The sequence below is a fragment of the Phascolarctos cinereus genome, unplaced genomic scaffold (genome assembly GCF_003287225.1).
Source record: "Phascolarctos cinereus isolate Bilbo 61053 unplaced genomic scaffold, phaCin_HiC Scaffold_4;HRSCAF=312, whole genome shotgun sequence".
NCBI lineage: Eukaryota > Metazoa > Chordata > Mammalia > Diprotodontia > Phascolarctidae > Phascolarctos > Phascolarctos cinereus.
Genome location: NW_027555847.1, coordinates 536,486,475 through 536,494,269, shown reverse-complemented (window position 1 = coordinate 536,494,269; position 7,795 = coordinate 536,486,475). Strand labels below are relative to the sequence as shown.

Genomic DNA, 7,795 nt, shown 5'->3' with positions numbered 1-7,795 from the left:
CTAGAACCTTTCCCAATAAATACAGGAATACAGCTAATATGCCTGTTTTCCCCAACATTATTTGATATAATTCTAGAATTGCTAGAAACAATAAGAGAAGATAAAGAAATTAAAATTTTAAAGACTTAGGAAAAGAGGAGAAAAACCTATTCCAATTTGCTGATGACATGATGCTATACTTGAAAAAACTTAGGGCATTATCAAAGATACAAATCAAGACAGTTAATGGCTTCAGTAAAGTTGTAAGCTACAAAATAGACCCGTCAATATTCAACTGCATATCTTTAAAATAATAACAAAATCCAAGAGACAATAATAAAAAGGAAAGTTTCATTCCAGATAATTACAAAGTACACAAACAATCTACTAAATCACATAAAAGTGTTGCAAGGATTTGATTACACAGTGCCTTTATTTTTAAAATAAATTCTTATGAATTCATTTATTTATATGTATTTATAACATATAATATTTATTTTTATACTTTATTTATATTATATTATTATTTATATATTTACACTATCATGTCATTATATAATTATTATATATAAGATATTATTTATATTATTAAATATATTTATGTTATTATTTTTATTATATTATGTTATATTATTGATATTTATAACATATTTATATATAGTTATTCTTTAATAAATTTATTTATTTATTTTTAGTTTTCATTTGTTTGTTTTTTGTTTTTGCTAGGCAATGGGGTTAAGTGACTTGCCCAGGGTCACACAGCTAGTAAGTGTTATGCTTCTGAGGCCAGATTTGAACTCAGGTCCTCCTGAATCCAGGGCTGGTGCTCTATCCACTGTGCCACCTAGCTGCCCCTATTTTTAGTTTTCAACATTCACTTCCACAAGATTTTGAGTTCTGAATTTTCTCCCCATCTCTCCCCTTGCCCCACCATAAGATGGCATATGAATTGATATAGCCTCAACATATCCATTTATATTAAACCTATTTTCACATTAGTCAGGTTGTAAAGAAGAATTAGAACCAATTAGAAACTAATAGAAAGAAGAAACAAAAAAGAGAGAGAGAAAAAGAGAGAGCAAATAATATACTTTGTTCTACATTCAGACTCTATAGTTCTTTTTCTGAATATGGATAGCATTTTCCATCATGACTCTTCTGGAGTTTTCTTAGATTCTTGCGTTACCAAGGAGTGATAAGTCTTCTAAAGTCAGTCATCACAAAACATGGCTGTTACTGTGTACAACTGCTCCTGGTTTTGCTCACATCACTCAGCGTCAATTCATGTAAGTCTAGGTTTTTCTGGTGTATACCTGCTCATCATTTTTATTTTTATTTTTAGTTATACCAAATATTTTAGTAAGAGTTCTGTGCAAGGTATTTAAAACACCAGTTTGTAAGGATAAACTCTGTTGGAGAGAGAAAACACAGAACACAGGTAGCTGAGGAATTTTCTTGATTTGGGACACGACGTGAGAGTCCACTGTTTTCTGATCAGCCTTGAGCTGCTCCGTAATCTTGTATTTTTCTGTTTCTGTGTCAAAAATGTCTCCTCTTTGGTGTCTAGGTTTGCGGAGCCTCTTCTTCTTGAAGTAAGCATCAGTAAGATGACTTGGAATTTTTACACCCAAAAGGTTAACCCTGGTAGAGGTGGCAATGAGAAATTTCTGATGGATCCTTCTCAAAGGAACACGGTTGATGGTAAGAGGTCCAGTCACCAGTAGCAAGCCGTTAGCCAGCTGCTTCAGGAAAACCAATTGCTTGTCCCTGTGGCAGCTAGTGAGCATGATCAGAACTGTGCCCAGGGTGATGCTAGATCGAAGTCTTCTTACCTGCTGGCTGAATGGCTTTTTGCCATGACTTAGCAGCTTTCTAGGCACATCCTCAGTGGGGTTAGGGTCTTGTGAATCTTTACAGCACTGGTTCCTCCATTCTTACCACCACCAACTGGCTTTGAGATAATAGCAGGCACCTTCTCTTTCTTTTTCCTTTCAATATGGCTTTTTGGTGCAGCATGTTTCTGCTTGTACATGGTTCACCAGGAATACATTGCAGACCTTGAGTATCTACCAGTCCCTTGGGCCAAGACTAGGTTCCTACTGCAGTGCTTTCAAGGCTTTTTTCACCACCTTTTAAGCCAAATTTTTTTTTGTTGCTTTTGCTGCTTTTTTTCCTTTCAGATCTTCTTTTCCTTTGGTTCCTTTGGGGGTATTTTGTCTGCTATTTTGAGAGAAGAGAAATAGCTCATCATTTCTGATAGCTCAATAGTATTCCATTACATTCATATCCCATAACTTGTTCAGCCATTTCCCAATTGATGGCCATCTCCTCAATTTCCATCTCTTTGCCACCATAAAAAGAGCTGCTATAAATATTTTTGTACATGTGGGTCCTTTTCCCATTTGTATGAAATCTTTGGGATACAGACATAGAAGTGGTATTGCTGAGTCAAAGGGTATGTACATTTTTATAGCCCTTTGGGCACAGCTGCAAATTGCTCTCTAGAACGGCTGGATCATTTCACAACTCCACCAACAATGTATTAGTGTTCCAATTTTCCCACATCTTCTCCAGCATTTATCATTTTCCTGTTTTGTCATATTGGCCAATATGAAGGTGTGGTGTGGTCCCTCAGAGTTGTTTTGATTTGCATCTCTCTAATCAATAGTGATTTACAGCATTTTTTCATATGAACATAGATAGCTTTAATTTCTTCATCTGAAAACTGCCTGTTCATATCTTTGTCCATTTATCAACTGGGGAGTGACTTGTATGCTTATAAATTTGACTCAGTTCTCTATATATTTTAGAAATGAGGCATCTAGGGGCAGCTAGGCAGCACGGATAGAGTATCGGCCCTGGAGTCAGGAGGACCTGAGTTCAAATTCGGCCTCAGACACATGACACTTACTAGCTATATGACTTTGGGCAAGTCACTTAACCCCATTGCCTAGCAACAAAAACAAAAACAAACAAAAACAAACAAACAAAAAAAAGAAATGAGGCCTCTATCAGAGACACTGGTTGTAAAAATTCTTTCCCATTTTTCTGTTTCCCTCCTAAGCTTGATTGCATTGGCTTTGTTTGTGCAAAAACTTTTTAATTTAATGTAATCAAAATTATCTGTTTTGAATTTCATGATATTCTCTATCACTTGTTTGGTCATAAATTCTTCCGTTCTCCAAAAATCTGACAGGTAAACTATTCCTTGCTCTTCCAGTTTGCTTATAGTATCAGCTTTTATTTCTAAATTGTGTACTCATTTTGACTATTTTGGTATACAGTGTAAGATGTTAGTCTATTCCTATTTTCTGCCATACTATTTTCTAGTTTTCTCAGCAGCTTTTGTCAAATAGTAAATTCTTTTCTCAGAAGCTGGAGTCTTTAGGTTTATCAAACAGTTGATTACTACAGTCATTGACTACTGTGTCTTGTGTACCTAACCTATTCTACTGATCCACTGCTTTATTTCTTAGCCAGTACCAAGTAATTTTGATGATTGCTGCTTTATAATACAACTTAAAATCTGGTATGGTGAGGCCACCTTCCCTTGCATTTCTTTTCCTTAATTCCCTTGATATTCTGGACCTTTTGTTCTTCCAGATGAATTTTTTAATTTTTTTTCAAGCTCTATAAAATAATTTTTGGGAGTGTGATTGGTATGGCACTGAATAAATAAATTAATTTAGGGTAAAATTATAATTTTTATTATATTAGCTCTGCCTGTCCACGAGCAACTGATGCTTTTTCCAGTTATTTAGATCTTACTTTGTGTGAGAAGTGTTTTGTAATTGTGTTCATATAGTTCCTGGGTTTGTTTTGGCAGGTAGACTCCAAAATATTTTATAATGTCTGCAGTAATTTTAAACGGAATTTCTCTATCTCTTGCTTTTGGACTTTTAGTAATATATAGAAATGCTGATGATTTATGTGTGTTTATTTTATGTCTTGCAACTTTGCTAAAGTTGTTTATAATTTCAAGTATTATTTTACTTGATTCTCTAAGTATATGCCATCATGTCTACAAGGAGTGATGCCTTTGTTTCTTCTTTGCCTATTCTAATACCTTAAATTTCTTTTTCTTCTCTTATTTCTAAGGCTAACATTTCTAACATTGAATAACAGCAGTGATAATGGACATCCTTGTTTCACCCCTGATCTTATTGGAACTTCTTCTAGCTTATCCCCATTATGTATAATGCTTGCTGATGGTTTTAGGTAGATGCTACTTATCATTTTAGGAAAGACTGCATTTATTCCTACACTCTCTAGTGTTTTTAAATAGGAATGAGTGTTGTATTTTGTTAAAAGCTTTCTCTGCACCTGTTGAGATAATCATATGTTTTCTGTTAGTTTTGTTGTTATGGTCATTCTGATGGCTTTCCTAAAATTGAACTAGCCCTGCATTCCTGGTATAAATCCTACCTGGTCGTAGTGTATTATTCTCATAAGTTGCTGTAGTCTTATAAAGTGCTATTTCAAGGGAAAAAAAACCCACTTAAATAGCTGGAGGAATATTCAGTGCCCATGTTGTAAAATGTCAGCATAATAAAAATGACAACACTGCCCAAGTTATATTTATACTTTTATTTTATAACAACCAAATTACCAAGGATATATATTATGGAAATTGATAAAATATATCCCTTTGGTAATTTGATTGGTATTCATTTGGAAAAACAAAAGACCTAGACTATCAAGGGAAATTTTTTTAAAAATGATGAGGGTAGGATACTAATTCCAGACATTAAACTGGAAGAACAGGTTGAGAGCTACATCTTACACCACATTCCCAAATTCATTCTAAATGAATACTTGATATTAGTAATAAAGATTATAATATTTTAAAAATTTGAAGAGAAGCAGATCTCATACCTCTCACATGTATGGGTAGGGGATTATTCTGAAACAAATAAAAGATAGAGATAATTATGACAACAACAATAATAATAATAATAACTAATAATACAAATAAAAACCACCTTGAGGTCTTATCTCATACTATGCAAATTGGTAAAAATGACAAAGGATTGAAAAAGATGCTGTTGTAGGGATTGTGAGAAGATAGGGACATATGCATTGTTAGTGGAGCTATGAATTAGTACAAACATTTTGAAAAACAATTCAGAATTATTCAAATAAAGTAACTAAAGTGTCCATAACTTTTGATCCAGAGATTCCTTAACTGGTTTTATATAACAAAAAAGTCATTGTTAATAGGAATGTCTTCATGTGTACCAAAATATTTATAGCAGCAAATTTGTTTTTGTGATGGCAAAGAAGTAGCAATACAATAGATGTCAATCATTGGAGGAATGGCTAAACAAAATGTAGTACATGAATGTAATAGAATTTTTATATGTTGTAATAAATGATGAATAAAGAGAACAACAAGAGCAATAACAACAAACATTTACATGAACTGATGCAGAGTGAAGTAATCAGGTTTAAGAAAATAAAATCTAAGAAAACAGAATGATTATATCAATGGAAATGGAAAGAACTACCATACTCTCCCACCCCCCAAATCAAAAGTGAATGTTGCAAAATTATAAAAAACAAGCACAAATCAAAAGAAGATACATGAAAGGGTGCTTCAAACTTTGTGAATACGGGAGGTCCATTGGTGTTTCACATTGCACATATTTTCTGGCTTTTCCCAATATATTGATCAGTTGTGCTCACACCATTCTATTCTCTTTTTTGTCCCTGTATCTCAGTTTCTTACTTTTTCTTCCTTATATCTTATTTTATTTTGGCTCTACAGGATAACTTCAAAAAATGGAAAGGATATAGATGATAGAACCAATACTGACAGATTAAATTAAATTAGCTAAAAATGGAGTAGAGAACTCTCATATTTTGCTATGGACAATCAACTCAGCCATTCATAGGATCATAGAATGTCAGAGTTATTAGACAGTTCAGTTATCATCTAATCTAGTTTCTTTATTTCGGGGATGGGGTGAGTTTGAGGGGGAGAATTGAAAAAAACAGTGTCCTAGAAGTGAGTAATCACTGATTTGCCTGATGTCATACAACTAGTGTTGAAAAGAACTAATGACTCAGTTAGGCTGCAGACATCCTAACTACTAGCCTTGTTCTTTTTATATTATATCATTTTTTCTCTTTTTGTGATTATCCCTCTATGATGTAGGCTTTTGTTCCTATTGGGAAAAAAATGATGGATGATGTCATCTGACAAGTAAGCTAAACCTTATTGGATCAACTTTTAAAATTAACTATTGTTACTACCATCACTATGTTCAGTAGTGCACCCTATTCAGTGGTAAGGTCAAATTATTGTGGACAAAAGTTCACTTTCATCTGCTATGTCTGTTATCTGACACCAGATAATTTTTTAGAATAAACTATTTAGCCTTACATATGTGGCTTTATAAAGTGTAATACTTTATCCATTTTCACAACTTTTGGTCAAATTGATCAGTGAGGATCCACCCATGCAGCCCGAAGTTGGGCAGAAAAATAACAGTACCTGTCTTTTCATGTTGCTTCAAAGTTCACATTGCCTTTTTGAATGAAAATGTTAGTTGAACCATTTCTTAAAACTTTTGTGCTGAAGCTAAAATATCTATCTTTAATAAAGGCAAATTACTCTAAGATACATTATAGTGAAGTTGTTAGAATCTAATTGAATCATAGAGCTGGAAGGGACTTTTGAGACTGTAATCCTATTCCCTCATTTTACAGATGAGCAAACTGAGGCCCTGAGAGATTTAGTATCTTGCCCAAGGTCACAAAGCTAATTAGGAGCAGAGCTGAGCATTTCTCATAGCAGTATTCTGACTCCTAGTTCCATGTTTCTACTTCAACAATGTCACATAAATTTCTTTATAAAGGGGAGGAGAGCAGTCAGTTTCATTTTCTCAAACAGCCTGTGGTCATCCAACTAACTTTATAATGCCTTTCTACTTATTTATTTGAACACTAATTGACAAAACTCACTGATTTTTCTTATATATTATGAAAACTAGTGTGTAAAGACAACAGGAAGATGGCTTGTAAATCATAAATTAATCTTATTGTGCTAATGAGATCATAAACAACATCACAATCTGCCGATTGAATTTCAGCTTGGTAATCAATCTCTTTTCTTATCCATGATCTGCTATGGATAGAGTAAATAGTGGCAGGAGACTTTAAGTCAAAGAAGACTCTAAATGAATGTTAATGGCTATTGAGTCTTACACAGTATAAACTATTACATGCTGTACATTTGTCAGTGTATGTGAGTCAATCTCCTCTTTACAACTTCTCCCTCCGGTCCTAGTTCTGCTCTCTGGAGTTGAACAAAAGATGGCTAATCCCTATTCCACTTCATAACCTTTTTAACATCTAAAGACAGAGACGTACCCCTAAGCCTCCTCTTCCTTAGCCTTAAAATCTCCCCATTTTTTCCAACCAATTCTTGGTATCTTCCAAGTCCTTCATCATCCTCATTATTTTCCTGTCCTTGCTTTTTCTCAGATTTATATGTTGGTGATATCCTGGGCATAGGTGTGCCTGGAAAAGTGTGCTGGTCCAGAATGTAAGCTTGGTATCATATTTCCTTCTTTTCCTTTTCTGTCACAGGAAGTAAGCATCACAATATTCAAGGCCTACATAGGTCACCTTTCTGCTCTTTGATTCTTTCCAAATCTCTCATATTAAAGTCGTCTGCTTAAAATGCTTTAGCATCTATATTCATAAAGAAAACGCTAACTGAAAATAGGAAGACATAGATAGTAACATAGTAGTATCAGGAGACTTTAATGCCTTCTCTATGTTTTTGACAAATCTAACAGACAGAAAAGAA

The 7,795-nt window shown here is 33.9% G+C and overlaps 1 pseudogene; it reads right to left on the bottom strand.

The window, feature by feature from the left end:
• Positions 1–1,360: 1,360 nt before the first annotated feature.
• On the bottom strand, positions 1,361–2,230 carry LOC110216279 (large ribosomal subunit protein eL6 pseudogene; annotated as a pseudogene).
• Between the last annotated feature and the right edge of the window lie 5,565 nt (positions 2,231–7,795).